The sequence below is a fragment of the Diceros bicornis genome, chromosome 9 (genome assembly GCF_020826845.1).
Source record: "Diceros bicornis minor isolate mBicDic1 chromosome 9, mDicBic1.mat.cur, whole genome shotgun sequence".
In the NCBI taxonomy this organism is placed as follows: Eukaryota; Metazoa; Chordata; class Mammalia; order Perissodactyla; family Rhinocerotidae; genus Diceros; species Diceros bicornis.
In genome coordinates this window covers 14,222,567-14,239,943 of record NC_080748.1, presented here as the reverse complement: position 1 = coordinate 14,239,943, position 17,377 = coordinate 14,222,567, and the positions used below count along the sequence as shown (strand labels likewise).

The 17,377-nt window shown below is 42.8% G+C and overlaps 1 protein-coding gene across 2 annotated transcripts in view; it reads right to left on the bottom strand.

The window, feature by feature from the left end:
• Nucleotides 1-203: 203 nt before the first annotated feature.
• B3GLCT (beta 3-glucosyltransferase) overlaps nucleotides 204-17,377 on the bottom strand; it is a 198,115-nt gene continuing 180,941 nt past the window's right edge. Inside the window, exons 17-19 of one of the 2 annotated variants that reach the window (XR_009221163.1) lie at nucleotides 7,550-7,958; nucleotides 4,840-4,929; nucleotides 208-272 (exon numbers count right to left, since the gene is read on the bottom strand). The gene's annotated coding sequence lies outside the window, so the exon portion shown is untranslated. Of the gene's footprint in view, nucleotides 302-4,839; nucleotides 4,930-7,549; nucleotides 7,959-17,377 lie in introns of both variants that reach the window. The other variant, XR_009221164.1, reaches the window with a different exon arrangement.

Here is a 17,377-nt window from a genome sequence, read left to right as displayed (position 1 = left end):
CTTGCCATAGTAACTGAAGGCAAATATATTTTGCCCTTTTTTTGCCTGTAATTAATGCAAATTTTCCACAGAGCAGGTCCTCAGACTTCCCTGCCCGCTTCTGGTCATTTTGCTTCTTAGTCTCTTACCTTGCCACCTGGTACCCTGATACCTAACCTGTAGGTAACCTGGTTACCTCCCTGGTCTAGACTCTTGCTGCCCCTCCTTGTTGTCCCCTTCAGAGGGCCAGCAGGACCCAGATAACAGGAGTCTAGCTTCACAGGAAGAAGGCTCTGGAAGATGGTGTAGTCAAGATGTTGAACTCCAGAAGTAGGTGAAAGAGGGAAAAGTAGACAACATAAGTCTACATAGACACATGAAGAGTTTGGAAATTCAGGTTTCTGGAGCTATAGAGCCCCCTGGGGTGGAAGTTGACACCTTTGGCAAAGGCCCTATGATGTTAAGAAAAGCATACATCTTCCAATTCTTATTCTCCCGGAGTGGTTGGGTGAATTTGGGCAGGTCTCTGACTTTCTAGCCTTGGTTCTTTATCCAGATTTCAGGGAGGATAGAGAAAAGCTGGAGAGGGGGATCCCTGGGACCTGTGAGTCTGAAGATCCAGAGGCAAGGGGGAGAGGGACCAGCAGGAGGTGCTGAGATGGCTCAGGCTGAGGGCAGGAGCTCTGTGCTCTGTTTTATTAAACCTATCGCATCTGTGTGGCCTGTGACAGCTCTGGATGCCGAAGTTTTCCTGTGTCTCCTGACTTCTGAAGCTCATTACGCTGCTTGCTTGCAAGACTCTCAGGACTCCTAAAAGAATCCTGAGATTACTTGATCCAGCAAAGGGCACTTCTCCATATCTGTTTTCTTTACCATCATCTCCTCTAGCAAGTAGAAAGCTTCCCAGCTGTAAAAAAATGATATTAAAGTCTGATGCCAGAGCAGCCTCATTTTGTTATTTTTCTCTTTTGATTATTTTTATTTTTAACTTAAAAATCATTTTTAATTAAAAAATATATACTTTATGAGGTAAATGGCACTCTCCCACTTAAAACCTTAGATGATGCCTCATTGTCAACAAGTTAAATCAAACTCCTTGTCCCAAGCCCTCCTTTCTAGTGTAATCTGTCACTTTTTCCCACTCTAATTACTCTGGCTCCTTCAGAGAGCCTTGAACATGTGAAACATTCTCACGCCTCTGTATTTTTGCTTATGTTGCTGTTTCTTCCCTCTCCTCTGCTATAAAGCATGCCTCTACCATAATTTCTTCCACACTATCTTGCTACCCCTCCTACCTCTATCTTTCTTGAAAGGCGCCTGTCCTCCCTGCTCCATACTCCCGGATGTCTACTTCACTTACTCTCATTTTCCATAGTCTTATTTAACTTTTCTGTGTGTCTCGTCTTTCCAATTGTTAAAAGTTTTAGGGCAATAAAGATGGTTCTTACATTTCTTTTATACTCCTCATGTTGCCTGACACAGAACACGCATGTAGCTGTTCAATAAACGTTGAATTGAAATACAGGAAAAGAAAGCATACTGAGCAATCCCTTTGAAGATATGCCAACATTAAGTTTTCTTTCTAAACCTGCCACATCTATATCTTGACCAAGCACTTTTCCATCTTTGCATGTCCTCACTGCCTTCAGTATTGAAGTCAGTTGATCAACATTGATGGTGTAATTGCATGTCCACCTCATAGGCAGGAGTGAACTGAAGCCAGTTTTCCAGGCATACACTAAGGAGAGCAAAAATCTTCTGAACATTGTTTTTAGGATGCCTGAATGTGTCACACTGAGGTTAGACTAAAACATCATGAAAGGAAAAAACAAGGAGTGGCCTGAAGCTCTGCCTGTAACAGAGAATGAGGTCAAGAGTTAGAATCTATCCAGTTAATCTTATTTTAGATAGACAAATTGTATTATTCAAAGTTTAAAATAGAGTTTTTGAGAAAACTGACAACGTAGATAGCTCAATACAGCTCTTATTTTTCTGGATGTCTTTTAAGTGACAAATTATGTCTTGGAAGTCTTGGTTTATCTACCTTCTCAGATGAAATTCAACTGAGTCCCTCTCAGTGATTTCCCTCAAGAATAAGAGATGAGAAAGATTTATTATGGGTAATTGAAGGGTAATTGAAGAATTGAAAGCAGAACGGTTTTAAAAGTATTAAGGAAGCTACTGATAGCATTTTAGATCATCCTTACCAACTATTCCCAGAACATATATTTACGTAACATAGGTATTAGTGTGCATCAAAACACAAACACGCGGTGTATGCCCTTAAATTGGAAAAAACAGACTTGAAATGAATGCTGTACTTTTCTTGACTGAAGAAAACCTTCGATCCCAAGCTACAAAATTCTACAAAATTATTAACACTGTACTGGGGTGAGCTGTACCCATATCCTTTCATGGCATTCTTCAAGCTTTCAAGATTGGACGAAAAAACCAAACTGTCCTAGTTAGGATAAGTTCATCCTGATGAGAAACACAAATTTTTCCAAAGTAAAAATAAGCTATGAATTCAACTACTCATCGAGATCTGGGGATTATGAAGATTCCTGGCTCCTGGGCTATTACTTGTTTCCCAGAAATATCAAAGGACATCAGTTTTTGTTATCCCAAACATAATTAAAACCTGTTTGATTCAAAAACACTGAGAGGTAGTCATGCACATGATAATCACATCCTAAATCTCTTTTGTTCTGGACACATACTGAACAGCATTGCAGAAATAGTCCCTGATGGAGGGTTTTTAATCCTAAAGTCAAGTTCCACTGGGTGAAATTTAAATTAACATGAAGCGATATCAGTTTATAGTATCATCTGATTTTTCACCTTATTATATGATTTCCAGAAATGTGGACGTGGAAGGATAGCATACATTTTCTTATTTTTACCTGTAAAGCTCTCCTAACTGCTCTCCCTAACTCCTTATCTCTTGCCCTCTAATCTACTCTCCACAATGCAGGCCAAAGTATCTCTCTAAAATGCATATCTGATCATGTCACCTCCCTATTTAAAATCCCTCAAAGGTCCTCCATTGCTTCTAGGATGAAGTCCAAATTCCTTATCTTGGCTTACAGACCCTGCTGGATCCAGCCCTGGCGTCTCTCTCCAATTTCCTGTCTTTACCACCTATCACTGCCTACCATCACTACACACCTCCTCTCCTTTCCAACTACACTGAAAACCCTTTACCTTCTATGGCCTCTTGTCTCCACATCTACTGCATTTTGTTCCCTTCTACTCCTGCTACTCCTTTAATTTAGACTTCATATACACATGTTTGCACAAACACAAGTAAGAATGAATGCATTGGGTGGTGTGAAGAATAAGATTTAACTGTTAACTATTTCACACTACAAATTCTGTAGTGATTTTACAGAACAACATGTAACTTGTAATTCTAAACACCGTCATTTTTTGTCTTGATTACCACCCCTACCCCACCTAGTCAGTTTGAATGTTTGACATATCATGAAATAAGTTCTGTTTCAAATTGAAAGCAACTCTAACACATAGAGTGTTCTGGCCATCTCTCTCGATGTCTTTAATTGTACACTAATGAGATTAGATGTGATAGCTCCATTTGTCTGTATCTGATTTGGCTTGGTCTTGACTACGTAAAAGATTACACAGTAACATTAACAAGATATTTAATTCACCAAAGAGGTCATTTAATTTTCTCATTTGCTAAAGCAACAGGAAGATAATCTAGGGGAATAATGAAATACAATTCACCTGCCCAATTTTTAATAGCTTTCACAGTTTCCACAGATCCTTAGAAAAAGTATCAGTACTTTCTGTAGTTCCATAGGAAAATAATTTTGCATCTGGACACATTATCTCTCTCTACCTCTAAGCTTTTGCTTTCAACTATTTAAATTCAGGATCATATATAGAAAGAATTCAAAATTTTTGCTGGTTATTGGTTATTACCAAAATATCTGGTTAATAGTCTGAATTCTTCAATTTTTAGTTTTTTTTAATGCCAAGAAAGCATGGTCTTATGTAACTCAACTTTAATCCAGTGAGCTTTTACTAAACATTTACTGTATTTCAAAGCTTTGCTCCTTAAAAAAGTCCTTATTTATATGGACCTATCTGAGTGATTATTAGATGTGGCCCAGCATATAGAGGAGTGAACACTCAAACATTGACCTTGATTCTAGGACTCCCCTGGGTGGTCAGGGTTCTAAAGGGCAAGCTTTCCCCACACCTCCTAATGCTTTGTGTAATGCTGCCACTCTTTCCTGGTGCTTCACTCGGAGTCTGCACGGTTGTGCCCAGAAAGCCGACATCATCTGCCTTATAATGCTTTTATAGAAATACTACCAGGATGGGTCATGAAAATGAGGAATTTGTGATATTGAATTCTCAAGATTACTTCTTAAAGAATTCCCTAAATCAAGATTTGTATAACCAAGGTTATTATCCAGCCAGAGGTTACCCAGGATCCCAGTTTCCAGTAGCCCAAGAACTCCTGTAGTTGAGCTCAACAAGTATTCATATAAGTGATTGCTGGGGGCAGTGCTCTGGGCCAGGGGCTGGGGTGGCCCTTATAGATCACCCACTGCCCCTGCCCCACCCAGGAAATCTTACATCCAAATGGCAGAGACTGGGCCTTGCGCCTCCCATCCTGCCCCGTGTTCACAGAGGCACACTCCATTAATATTGAATTAGAGAATAAAGTGAGAAGTTTTTCAAAACAGACAAATTTATCCTAATCAAACCAGTCCTTTTTAGAGCTTGAGAAGGAAGTCGAAAACAAGATTAAACCAAACTCAAGAATTAATACACTAGGGGACAAGAGTAAACAAGAGCATTAAGATTTGATAGAACTAAACTTCTTACCTGACTAATATCTAAACCTTAGGCAATCTGCCGAGAAACGAGTCACCAGTGCCTCTCTGTAGGTACTGTGCTGAGGCCACGGGGAAGAGCCTAGAGACATTAGGAGAAAAAGAATCAACAGAACTTGGTCTCTGACTAGGAAAGATGGGCGGAAGATACAGAAATGGATAATTGGACTACGACTTCCAAGGCATGCTCATCACTCAGTGTGGGCAGCTGTCCCTTGGTCCTGAAAAGGAGCAGCGGCCTATGGGAGCCACCTCACCCCTCAAGTGTATGGGACGTGGGGATGGGAGAGCAGGTAGGCTCATGGGTTGGGTCCTCAGGAATCCTCCAAAGCTCAGTATACCGTGCTGCAAGGAGAGCTGCACACTGCCAGAGGAGGTTTGATTTTTAAAGAATCACACCAGCTCCGTTTGGGAGCTGTGTGAAAGCAAGGCTGACCACTGGGGGGAAGGGCTCCCAGCAGGCAGGGGAGGGGCCGGGAGGGAAGGAAAGGGACGGGTGGGACCTATAAGGTGCTCCTAGGATATCATTAATATCCCTTCCTTGACCTCAGTAGTGGCTACAGGAGGATTGGTTTTACAAATATTGGTTAAACCACATGGATTTCTGCACTTTTCTGTGTGCTGTTCTATTTTACAACATAAAAAATTATTAAATTTAAAAAGAATAGAGCATGAGAGCATAAAAGCAAGCCCCTTCCTTGCATCTTAGTAACTGTAGGACTTCAGGCAGTAAAAATAAGAAAAGCTATTGAATGCCGGTTGTGTCCCTGTACTAAACTTGTGTTATACAACAGTCTCATGGGTTAGATATTATTGTACCCATTCTACAGATGAAGAAACTGCCTTAGCAAAGTGAAGGAGTTGGCCCAAAAATCACACACCATGGAGAGGCAGGGCCAAGTTAGGACATAGGTCCTCTCAGGTCTACCCAGAGCCTGCCATCCTACAGCAACACGAGCACATGCCCTCCAAGGCCAGCTAGCTGCTGGCAGGGCCACTCAGACAAAACTATGCTGTCTTGCTATCCCTGGAGATGATTTTAGAGAACAGGTCATTTTATAAGATTGTAATCTGAAGATGTGGTCTTGACAGCGTACTTTAAAGAATGTGCTGGAAAGACATGCATAATTAAATGGATGATTTTAATTGCTTGTAAGAGTGTGTTTTGATTCAACGTAATTAGTATTTCTGCTGGGTCGTACAAAGGAAAATGCCTGAAATACATTACTGACTCCCCCTGCAGTTCCTGGTTTGGCCCCTGGTTCTATGTAATCAGTCAACTCCCCAAGTCCCACTACAATGGTCCCTCTGCCCCTAAAGAGCAGTAGCTGGGACAGTCTCTAAGTTCTGGTTACCCTGGAGAGCCACAGCTGGCAGACTGCAGCTTCTCCCAACCTGGAAAAATGACTTCGCACATGGGGACCAAGGACTATCGAACCATTTCTCTAATCTCTGGCTCCTGCCACATACATACACAAGGGCAGTACAGCTGTGCATGGGGCTGAGGTCCAGGACTTTGGGGACGTGGGTGATTGCCAATGACTCTGTGCTTGAGCCAAGTCCACAGGTCCTGTAGAATTTGTTACTCCAAAGTGTCCCATCTGGTTCCCAAAAACCCGTATGCTCATAACCCTGGTACTATAATGCCATCCCCACGCTTCCCCAAAAAGAGAGGTGCTTAGGTCTGGATACAAGCAGTAGAAGGTTAGGGGTACCCAAGTCACTATGTGTACACTTTCCTAAAGTATTCAATTAAACATTGTTAAATTGAGGGATTGTTCTTATAGCCTGATTCTAAGAGACCTCTAGGTGTCTGAGCCTTGTTCAAGTTCACAGCTCTAAGATCAGGAAAGATTTCAGGCAGTGTTTGGCCTGGAGAAGCTGAGGGTGATAAGTTAGGAGTATGTTTACGTCCAAGTGTGCTGTGCTGGCCCCTCACATTATCTGGTGTAACACTGAGAGCCATGGCCTGCACCTTGCACAGAGGAGGGTCCTCAGCACATGCTCCCAGGCTACAAGGCCAGGCTTGAGGGGAACAGTGCTTAAGTGCTGTGTATCTGCTGCTACAAGCCTACCTTGGGGCCCTGGAATCTCAGACCTCCATCTGTCACTGGAGGATATAGCTGTCCTCTCTATCTTCCCCCATTTGCCCAGACTTCTTTATCCCTCAGAGAAGCAGAGCTTGTTTGATATGCCCAGTCTATCAACCTGAACCTATTGTCATTTGTCAAGATGGGTAGAGTACAAAAATAAACACAGATATACTGTGTTACAAAATGGCCTGAATTTTAAGACAAAACACAAATTTCAAAAACAGAATCAATGCTTTGGGGCAGCTACGGGCTGGCCTAGAGTGAGATTTGGAAGAGTGTAGTTGGTACCAGGAATGGCAGGATGGGATAAATTCATTCTCCTCTGCCCTTAGGAACATTTTGGTGCAAAAGGCTGAAGAGCAGATGTCCCCAGTCTAAGCTTATTCTCAGAAATAAATGATCGGGGCAAGCTCTTTGTAGACTAGAATGCCGTACACGGGCAAAAGGCGTGGATGGTGCTGTCATGTTGTTCAGGCCAGGAACTACAGGTTCCCCCTGCCTGGGGTTATGTCCCAGCTCTGCCACCTACTGTGCCATCTCGGGCAAATTGCTTCTCAGTATTTTATGTTCCTCATCTGAGAAAATGAAGATGATGATGATAGTACCTACCTCACAGAGCTGTTGTGAAGATTAAACAAGTTAATTTGTGTGAGGCTCTTAGAAAGTGTCTGGCGCACAGTAAGCACTCTAAATGTTAGCTAGTCACAGCAGCAGGAGGGATAGGAGCAGAAGACGGAGAAGGAGGAGTGTCGTTGAGGAAAAGCAGCCATCCTTTCCAGAGATCGCAGCCTGGTCCTCAGGGAGGCCAATCATTCTCTTGCCGGAAGTTCTCCTCTCTCATCTGCCCTCTGTTTGCTTTCAGTGGTTTGTAGCATTAGCATCCATGTTTTTAAATCCATGAGCAATTGTGGGGCCTCCCTGAGAGAAACGCTTATCGGCTCCCCTGCGCCATGTGATGTTATAATTGCTTCGCTTCTCTCCTCCTCATAGAAGCACATGACGTCCATGGTCGTCTTTCCTGGGTGACGAGAGCAAACAGCAGGTTGAAAGGGGAAAGGATAGGCTCTGGAGGCCACTTGATCTAGTTTCACTGTGTTCTCTTTCAACCAGATCTATACCTCAGAGCCTTCTCAATAGTAAATAGAAAAAAAAGAGAGAGAGAGAAACAGACCCAGCATTTTGATTGGATCTTGAAATGGTTTCCCTAGATGCTCGGCAGGCTGCACAGTCCTGGTCCAGCAGTATAACTAAACACTGAAGGGCAAGAGTAGAAAATATCTCCCTCCCAAAATATGATTTTACCTGTGCTTTTCAAGCACACTCCTCACTGCATATGTCAGTGTAAACCTACAGAAGCAGTAAAGGCCTGGGATGCCAGACAACACTGGCTCACTTGGGCTTCCTGTTGGCAGCATGGGACCCTCCCTCACCTCAGGCAGTGAGGCCATCGCCTCCGTAGTGAGACTCGGTGTGACCCAAAGCCATCGGCAAAGAGGAGTGACCACGGAGAGCTGATGGGAAGAGTGTCTTCCTGCCTTTTGAGTTTCAAAAGCCTAGACCTTTATGGAAATAGAAAAGCATTTGGTTTTAAAAGATTTGGGAGAAAGCCTGGTGGGTAAGAGCACAACACCCCACTCTCCTCCATACTATACCCCCAACAATAGAAGAAGACTTCTCTCGCTGGAGTGGAAGAGAGAGGAAGGGATATGAGGGCTGATGTTTGTGGGTCTTGGGAAGAGAGCCTACTCTCCAGGACAAGCCCTGGGAGGTCTGTGGGGCCATATAAAGAGGGAACCTGTGCCCTATTTCCCAGGGAAATCACTAGAGAAGTGGCCATACTCCAAAAAATAAATGGATAAAGGGCATGTCTTGAAAGATAAGGCCTTACATGGCCTCCAAAAACTTCCATGCAGCTCAGACTAGTTGAAAATCCAAAGCTGGTTTCTTTGTGCTTGAGATGTGGTGTATCAGTGGAACCGAAAGGGTACCAGAAGATGGGACCCGGGGACATCCCTCCAGCACCCCATGTGCTCCAACAACTGTAGGCCCAATGCAACAACGGACATCACAGTGGACAATGTGCAGACAGGTGACACAGAGGACCGGTTGGCCCTCCTGACCCTTTTGCAAAGCCCCTGGGACTTGGCCATGACTCTGAGCCAAAAGCGTGAGAATCCCTAATTTGACTGCAATTATTTTCCCATCGCCCTATGAGACTGACAGCTTCAAAGACAAATCAAAATTGAAAGATATATTTCTGAGATGTGTGGCCATTTAGATACACAAGCATTCTAAAGGATACAAAATATTGTGTAAACCTTTGAGCCCGGGTTATCACTGCTGAAGACATCTCTTCAAATGAAAGATTTGTAAACTTACAGAAAATAGGTAGAATTTGTTGAGGGTTGATTATTCTGAGGGCTTATTCCACGCTTGGTGTGGCACTGCCCATACCACGGTGGGAGAGGGGGAGCAGCCACAGCTGCGGCCAAGCTGAGACAGCTCACAAGGCCCCCTGCCTCCCATGGGGTGTGGAGAAAGTTGACTAATGTTCTCAGATCTTCGAAAAGATTCTGGAATTCTGAGAGGAAGAGTGACCTAGAGGGGTCCAAGGTTTGAAAGAGGAAGTTATGGAGGACAGTGGTAAGGACTTTGGTCATTAGCAGCAGGCAGCAGAGCCATAACCTGATGGATCCCAGTATCAGACATCTGATGCCCAGGCCACGGAGCCATGCTCAGCAGATACCACAGGGACAGAGAGCCATGCCCATTGGGGACCAGACACCCCTTTCCCAGTGCCAGAAAGTACATTAGTCCCCTTCCCCTCAGTCACTTAATGTCACCTCCAAAAAGAAAGGCAGGTGAAAGTGGAGAGAAAAGCAACCCTGGGAAACAGAACATTTGCCCCACCATGATAAGCTTTGAACTTGACAGTGATTGAGAAAATAACATTTGAGTGTAGCTGAAAAAAAATCCCTGGATTAGATTGAATATGCCAAAATGGGAAAGATTGAGCTATCATTCTCAAAAGCAAAGTTGAGTTCAGTGTTCAAAAATAATGTCACACTTGCTCACCTTCAAGTTCATGACAGTCTGATATAGACTTGCAGTACATGCCAAGGGAAGTACAAGAAAAATAGTATTGCAGAGAATTCTAGAAAACAAAAAGTGGGAAAGCAGCAGGCAATTATAGTCATAGAAGCCCATAGGCAAGGAGATGTGGTCCTACAAGAGGGGTTTATAGCAGGGAAACATTGTACTTAGGCTAAAAAACTACTTATTATTAAATACATTTTACATTAGAAAATTCACAAAGGCAGCAATACAGAGCAGAAAGGGTAATAATGGAGGTAGGAAACCAGAAAGGAAGCTGACTTTTACCAGTCCAGGAGATAGGGATAGCAAGGTCGAGAAGAAAGGACGGATTTCAGAGAGATTTAGAAGGTAAAAGCAAGAGAACTTACTGTTTGATACTTGACTAAGGAGAGGGCAGTGGAGGGTGAAGGATTCAGGGTAACTTATAGCCGGCTCCTTTGGATTTGAGTGCAAGAGAGTCTCATTCACTGGTTTTACCAGGAAAGGCTGAGAGGACAGCAGTTTGAGCGCATGAGAGGACATAAAGGAGATGCTGGATTTGAGGCACCTGTGGCACATTCAGTTGGATAGTTTTGCTAGCCAGGAATTCAGAGATCTAGAAAGGAACAAATATTTGAGAGTTATCAACATACAGATGGTAGCTGAAGTCATGCTATGTGTGAGATTGCCCAGTGGCTCTCCTATATAGCATCTAACGGTTTATCCATTCAGCAAATATTTTCATGCCAGGTACTGGGACATAATGAGTTAAAACACAGTCCTTGCCCCCATGGGACTCACAGCCTCACAATGTAGACAGACAAGAGACTAGACATAATGATGCTGTGATCAATGCTACCATGTATTGGAAGAGGTGCATAGACTAGCACTGGAAGTCAAGAAAGGTTTCCTGAAAGATGTCTAAGTTGAATAGTGAAGAATGAGGAAGGTGGAAGGGGGAGAGGAAGCAGGGAGTGGGATTCCAAAAGGAATAGGCACCAGGTCAAGGAAGTCAGTGTGATCCATCAGAAGAGCCTGAGTTCTAGGTCATGTAATGTACCACAGGGTCAGAGCAGCGAGCAGGGGGAGGTGTGCAAGGCTGGGCCTGTCTGGAGAAGGAGCTTGGACTTTGTCCAGTAGGCAATGAGGAACTGTGGGAAGGATTTTAGCCAGTGAAATAAGAGGATGAGTTTTGTCTTAAAAGATCTTCAGCAGGTCCTGATGTGCTTTGGTCCAGGGGCATGGGCAGGGAACAGCCTGCCGTGGAGGAGGACTATCAAATCATCATGTTGTGTCATCGACTCCATCTTTTAAAAAGAAATTTACCTGCACATTTAGAAGGAATTAGCTTTCAGATGCTAGACTTGAAATTAAAATAACTACTTTTCATTCTCCTAGTCGGAAAAGGAATGAGTTCTGATTTATGTTTGCTAGTCACTTCATGTTCATTGCCCTTCATTTTGAAACACTTATATGCATCACTTGAGAAACCCTCTGCATGTCCTCATTAAGGAATTCTAAGGGTCATTAATTTCTTATTTTGAAATTTTCCAGTTTTTGACTTGGACTCAGCCCTCAGATAGATTGGAATAAATCCATCTTACACTGTGGCAGCGGCAGCACCCAGGAAAAGAAGAACATTCAGAAACATCAATTCAACTTGAATTCCAGCTGCGTGCATTGGTGGAGGGACGTGAGGATGTTTGCCGTGGTTAGAATAAACCCTTATTTGGTAATGGAGCTCCCTCCCCTGAGTCACCCATACCATATCTCTTTTCATGAAAAATAACCCCTCAAAAGGACCATGAGATGGCAGAGCGGGGTGCTGAACCTATGATGAATGGGGGCATGCTGGACATACTAGAGGTGTCAGCGTGTAAGGGGCCACTGTCAAAGAGCAAGCCCTTGTCAGAGCAGCAGAGGGGGACTGTCCTCTGCATATTAAAGCCCACACTTGGTTAGTCTCCCAAACAAACTTGTCATGTGAAGTGGAAAAAGAATCGCTTCAGCTGGAAGAGATGACACAGAAAGCTCCAAGCTCAAGCTAAGTGGCTTTTGAAAAGAAATGGCATGTCCATATTCTGATCTCGTATCAGAAGATATCAAAGATCATTTTCCTAAAGAGTGATGTTTCAAACTTCTGTTGTTTTTAAGAACAAAGCTTTAGCCCTTACAGATGTTACAGAATAAGAAACAAGAATTCTCAATTTGATAAAAATAATAAAATGCAACAAAGTATTCCAGCTATCTGTGATATCTTTGGTGTACCAAATTTACTCATTTCTGACATTCCTCTTATGCTAAATCCCATGGAATCAAAGGTAAAGAGTTATCTCTCAGAAGTCCAGGAATGCTATTTGGAAAAACAATTGCAAAAAAAATTGTCTGAATCCAAAATAGGTGAAACAAGTGGAAGAAATCGATCATTCTCTTTTTTTAAGAAAATGAACCCCATTTTCCAGATATTAATGAAACAATTAGATGTGACAGTACAGTCCTTTGGACTGGGGCAAAAGGGAAAACAAATGACATGGAAAGAATTTACCAGCCTAAGTTTTGCCAACTAAGACAACTATTCTGCTGGTCCATCTATGTGTTCCTCGTGACAATCACTAGTACATATAGTGGCACTAGCCAGAAGATTCCATGCACCATTTACAAAGAGTTAGTAGGAAGCATGCCTGACAGGGGAGGAAGGCTGAGTGACTCTGATTCACCAGCTGAGGAAATGCCCACAGGCAGGGAATGCAAGAGGAGGGGTGGAGAGGCGAGGGAGGAAGAGGGGTGGGGGATGAGAGGGTAGGAGGGTACTTGATAGTGGTGGTGAAAGTAGGTGATGAGAAAGAAAAGAGGTGGCTTGGGAGGTGGGGAGAGATGCAGGAGAGTGATGAGAAAGGATGGGATTTCCAAGGAAGGGGAGGGTGTGGCAGAAGGAGAGATTATGAGGGAAGAGGAGCGAAAGTGGGAGTGGGGATTTTGGAGTTTCATAGGGAGGTGATGGTGGATATACAAGATAATTTTTTTTAAAAAGAACCTCATAAATTACGTGAATATTCTTGATAGGCAATTCAAATATAGCATTCTAAATAATGTGCGTGAATATCATCTTTGAAGTAATCACCTGATATTCTTGTATCTGGTTAATAAGTGAGAGTATTGTTTTGTACTAACAGTTGCTCTCTTATGAGAAGTAAATTTTTTTTCCTACATTTCACATATCCTGAGCATGGCAGGTCTTTATAAATCAAAAAATAATAACTATTTTAAGCAAAAATAACTTTTAAATAAACTATTACCAATAAATATGAAAAATGGAAAGGGTGTTGTTGTCATAAATGAATTTATACTCTTACTTATATTCAGGTTTGAAACACATAAATTACTTATAATGCAAAAGAATATAACTACTAGCCTCATTTAAAAAAAAAAAGTCAGCCTGATCAGTGTAATGTTTTTTGAAAGTGGTTAAATAAGTAAAAACTCCTAATCCTGTCAGCCCATAAGCAGGTTGATTAAGGTCTCCTGGGGAACTGAGGTTGGGTTACAGGTTATAGTAACTAACGGCTTCTAAATAAAGACTTCCTGGGCAACAAGAGGAGGAAAATATTTCTTTGATGCTGCAGGATAAGCCACAAGCAAAATTATGACGTCAAGAGTCTTGCAATATCCAGTCTCTCTTCCTTTGTGAGTCACCCAGGGACCTCCAGCTCCCAGAATACTGCCTAGCCTGTAATCACACTCAACAAATCATATACAAGTGAATGCAAGGAATGAATTGAATTGAATGGAAAAGTTAGCAAGCATTACCAAGCTCTCAGAGCCCACAGGCCAGAAGTGGAGACAGAATAGCACAGAAAACAATGATATCATAGAATAGGAAATTATTCTATTTTCTACTGAAATAGAAAATAAAGCACTGAAGGAAATGTGCTTTTGTAGCAGTAAGTGCAGCATGCTGGAGGCACATCAGGGATCTTCCCTGCTTTTACCCTTCTTTCTAGAATCTTCTTCTTTTCTCCATGCCACTTGCATCCCCATTTCATTCATTCAACAAGTACTTATTGGGCACCTACAGCACACACACCAGTAGTGAGTGGGATATGCCAGGCTTTGCCATCACAGAGCCTACATTCCCATGGGGAGGGACTAGAGACACACAGTGTTTATGGCTTAAGATAATTTCAAGGAAAATAAATGCTATTAATGTTGGATAGTATGACAGTCACGGGGATTGGATGACTAATTCAGATAGGGCAGTCAAGGAAGCCTTCCCTGATGAAGTGACATTGGCCTTCTGCCCACTGCCAAAACGGAAATTGGCCTTTCTCCAGGCAGTACGAACAAGAAGAATGAATTTCAAAATCTGGAAAACCCCAGAGAAAGTAGTAAAGAAGATATTCAACTATGGAAGTAATAAGAGAACTCCTAGCAGCTAATTATTTTAAGTCCCTGCTCAGAAGAGCTAAAATCATGAGGGAATTTGTAAACATAATCCTGGAAACTTGAGTGATCTTCGAGGAATTATGGAGGATAAGAGGGCAGCCAAAAAAAAAAGTTGATTATTTACCTCAAGGGAAGAAAATAAAGATTTTGGCCCAGATTGCTCAGTTTAATGTGGATTCTCAGCAAAATGCAAGACTGACTTTCAAAGGACTGATGCACGTGCTTTCCAGGATCCCCTCTGTCCGCTCAGCACGCCCATGGCTTGACATTGAGCCTGCACTTCCCAAATATCTCCTGGACAGGCTACTCGCTGGGATGTTCAGAGCATATTACGCCTACGTCCAAACCTGAGTTCACCATACCCCACCATATGTCCCTCTTTCCCTAATTTTAACTTACATTCACTCATTCATTTCACAAACATTTAGTGAACACTAAAGGGCAGTCATGATGCTACATGTTGTGGATACGAAGAATGGAGAGTACAATGTTGCATGTACCAACTTTAGAGTTAGGCATTGGGAGCTCCAACCAGGGGCTTCCATTAAACTAGCTATGTGCATATGGACAAACTCCTTATCCTTTCCGTGCCTCAGCATCCTCATCTGTAAACTAGGGATGGCAGCACAGGCTTGGCACTAAACTATGTGTGGAAGGAAGGAAGAGCAAAGGGAAGGAGGGAACAGGGGAGGAGGGGGAGAGAGAGAATTGAGGGGGAGAGAGGGAGGGAGGAAGAATTACCTCGTTAGTGAGGATTAAGTGAAACACAAGCACTTAACACAGTGCCTGGCACATGGTAACGTGTATAAATACTGCCCCTCATTTCAAGGAGCTCACCACCTAGAGAGAAAATAGGAATACAATTCAGACAATATTAATAGTTAACACTTACTGAGTGCTTATAAGGTGCCAGGCACTATTCTAAACTTTCCAGGTGTGGATTCACTTCGCCCTCAGCACTTGGTGAGTTAGGATCTATGATTGTTATCCTGACTCCATAGATGAGAACTACAGGCATGGAGGATAAAGTTACTTAGTCATGCAAGGTCACAGGAGGATTCAAACTCAGGCACTTTGGCTCCAGTCTACTGCCTGGCACAACTATGGGCAAATGCAGTAACAGCGACATGCACGTGCTAATACGGGGGACTTGCAGCCCACTACGGTAGCAGCGTGGCTGAGGAACTGTCCTGGAGAGGGGGACTCGTGCATTTGGGAATTTAGACATGCCCATGAGGAGTCAGCTAAGGGAAGAGGAGGCAAAGAGCATCACAGAGAAGACAATAGGAGTAGAGCTCCATGTTGCTGGAGCGAGGATGGGTGACCCAGGTCACGCAGCATCGCACACCATGCTAGGGGCTTGGACTTTATCCTCTGAGCAATGGGGAGTCACAAGGAAGCAGTGTGATCAGAACTGCACTTTAGAAAGATTACTCTGGGGGCTGAATGGATATGAGGAAGATGATGATGGAAAAGCGAGGAAGTCAGAAGGCTGCTGCCAGGGTCCCCCAGGGTAGTGGCCAAAGATAGGAGCAGATTCATGACATACTTAGAAGATATAACTGGGAAAAAGTGGCGCTTGTTGAATGAAAAAGCTGAAGGAGAAAGAAGAACAAGGAAGACTCTCAGATTCTGACTTGGAAGCTGGGAGGACAGTGGTACCGTCTCCCAGGCAGGAAATGTAGGAAGAAACACTGGCTTAAAGCTCTCAGGAGCAAGCAGCTTCTTGTGTCCCAGAGTCAGAGAGTTCCCCATTCCCTTTTTTTAACTTTCTTTTATAATAAAAAAAACTTTAAACATATAGATAAGGAGAAGTAATAGTAAAATAAATACCCATCACCAAGATTCAACAATTGTTAAGAGTTTGCTACAACTGGTTCATATATACATAACATATATTGTATTTGTATGTTTTTATATAGCTATAAAATATTTTATTCTGATTTTTATTGCTGTAAGATAATTTTAAGTAAACTACAGACATTATTACATTTACCCGTCAACACTTCAGCCCATATCACCAAAACAATTCAGCTCAACAATCACAATACCATTGTCACACCTCAAAAATTAATAATTACCTAATATCATCTATTAATGAATCTATATTAAAATCTCCCTGACAATTTCCAGAATTATTTTATAAGTTTTTTCCAAAGTAGGATTCAAGTAATAACCCCATATTGCTTTTGTGATGTCTTTTAAGTCTCTTCAAATCCACAACAGTCCTCCCCACATTCTTTGTGGCATTGACTTCTTAAAGAAACCAAGCCACATGTCTGGTAGAATGCCTCGTAGTCTGCATTTGCCTGCTAGTTTTATCACCATGACATTTAACTTGTTCTTCTATTCCTTGCATTTCCAGTAAATGGGAAGAAAGTTCTAAAGGCTCGACCAGATTTGAGTTTAACTTTTTTAGGGGGGTGGGGGTGAGGAAGATTAGCCCTAAGCTAACATCTGTTGCCAATCCTCCTCTTCTTGCCCAGGAAGACTGGCCCTGGCCAACATCCGTGCCCATCCTCCTCCACCCCATATGTGGGATGCCTGCCACAGCATGGCTCAACAAGCGGTGCATAGGTCCACGCTCGGGATCTGAAACTGCAAACCCCAGCCCACCAAAGCAGAGCATGCAAACCTAACCACTATGCCACCAGGCTGGTCCCTTAAGTTTAACATTTTAACACGTTATGTCATTGGTGATGCCATGTCACTTGTATCGCATCCCATCAGTGTCAACATTTTGGTTTCAAAATACCATCCTACTATCACGCTGCTAAACAAAACTTGACTGATTCCAGGTCTGGGATTGGGAATGAAGGTGAGCTTTGTTCTAGAAAGCACAGAAGTACCCAGATACTAATGGGTCATGTCAAAAGAACACAACAGCCAATTTAAGGGGCCCCCACTGGTCAAATAGGG